The 1,507-nt window shown below is 28.8% G+C and overlaps 1 long non-coding RNA gene across 1 annotated transcript; it reads right to left on the bottom strand.

The window, feature by feature from the left end:
- LOC107061751 (uncharacterized) lies at positions 1-1,504 on the bottom strand. Its single transcript, XR_001474178.1, has 2 exons — positions 1,417-1,504; positions 1-76 (listed from the first exon to the last, which is right to left on the bottom strand). It is a non-coding gene; the product is annotated as an uncharacterized lncRNA (long non-coding RNA).
- Between the last annotated feature and the right edge of the window lie 3 nt (positions 1,505-1,507).

Here is a 1,507-nt window from a genome sequence, read left to right as displayed (position 1 = left end):
CCTTATCTCCTACTTTGATGAAAGAAGCAATATAGTCTTGTATCAACTTTTTTAGATGTTGAGCTTCCTCAGTTGCCTAACACGAAAAGTTCTAAAATTAGTTAAATTTCAAGTTCAAGTTCTAAGTTCTAAGTTCTAAGTTCAAGGTCAAGTTCTAATTTCAAGTTCAAGTTCAAGTTCAAGTTCTAATTTCAAGTTCAAGTTCTAGTTCAAGTTCAAGTTCAAGTTCTAAGTTCTAAGTTCTAAGTTCAAGGTCAAGTTCTAATTTCAAGTTCAAGTTCTAATTCTAAGTTCAAGTTCAAGTTCTAAGTTCTAAGTTCAAGGTCAAGTTCTAATTTCAAGTTCAAGTTCTAAGTTCTAAGTTCAAGGTCAAGTTCTAATTTCAAGTTCAAGTTCAAGTTCTAATTTCAAGTTCAAGTTCAAGTTCTAAGTTTTAAGTTCAAGTTCTAATTTCAAGTTCAAGTTCTAATTCTAAGTTCAAGTTCAAGTTCTAATTCTAAGTTCAAGTTCAAGTTCTAAGTTTTAAGTTCAAGTTCTAATTTCAAGTTCAAGTTCTAATTCTAAGTTCAAGTTCAAGTTCTAAATTCAAGTTCAAGTTCTAATTTCAAGTTCAAGTTCTAAGTTTTAAGTTCAAGTTCTAAGTTCTAAGTTCTCAAGTTCAAGTTCAATTTCTAATTTCAAGTTCAAGTTCAATTTCTAATTTCAAGTTCAAGTTCAATTTCTAATTTCAAGTTCAAGTTCAATTTCTAATTTCAAGTTCAAGTTCAATTTCTAATTTCAAGTTCAAGTTCAATTTCTAATTTCAAGTTCAAGTTCAATTTCTAATTTCAAGTTCAAGTTCAATTTCTAATTTCAAGTTCAAGTTCAATTTCTAATTTCAAGTTCAAGTTCAATTTCTAATTTCAAGTTCAAGTTCAATTTCTAATTTCAAGTTCAAGTTCTAAGTTCAAGTTCAAGTTCAAGTTCATGTTCAAATTCTAAGTTCAACTTCAATAATAATTCAAACTAGTGCTAAATTCAAAATTCAAACTAGTCCTAAAATCCTAAAATCCCAAAATCTAACTAGTGCTAAAATCCTAAATTCAAACAACTCCTTAAATACCCTAATTCAATCTAATCTTACAATTCCAAAATCAAACTAATTAACTCAAGAAATACTGAAATTCAAACAAATTCTAAGATACCCTAATTCAAACTAACCCCAACATTAAAATTTTCATTTCACAATCAACAAACACAAACGAACAATCAAATAATCCTTAATTCAAACTATCCATCAAAAACCCCTAAATCATTCACTTACTAACTAACAATCAATCAAACTAACAATTAATAAAAAAACTAATTCAATACACTAATTAGCAAATTCAATACTCAAATTGAAAGAAATTAAAAATAATATTATGAAACCCTAACCTTCAATTAAAGGAGATGGGCAGTGGATCGAGGTCGGGGTCAGTTGGCCGGAGATGTTGTTGCTCTCCTCGCCGGCTGCTGATGTTGAGTA

Source organism: Solanum tuberosum, unplaced genomic scaffold (genome assembly GCF_000226075.1).
Source record: "Solanum tuberosum cultivar DM 1-3 516 R44 unplaced genomic scaffold, SolTub_3.0 scf00159, whole genome shotgun sequence".
Classification (NCBI taxonomy): Eukaryota; Viridiplantae; Streptophyta; class Magnoliopsida; order Solanales; family Solanaceae; genus Solanum; species Solanum tuberosum.
This window is presented reverse-complemented; position numbering and strand designations above follow the sequence as displayed.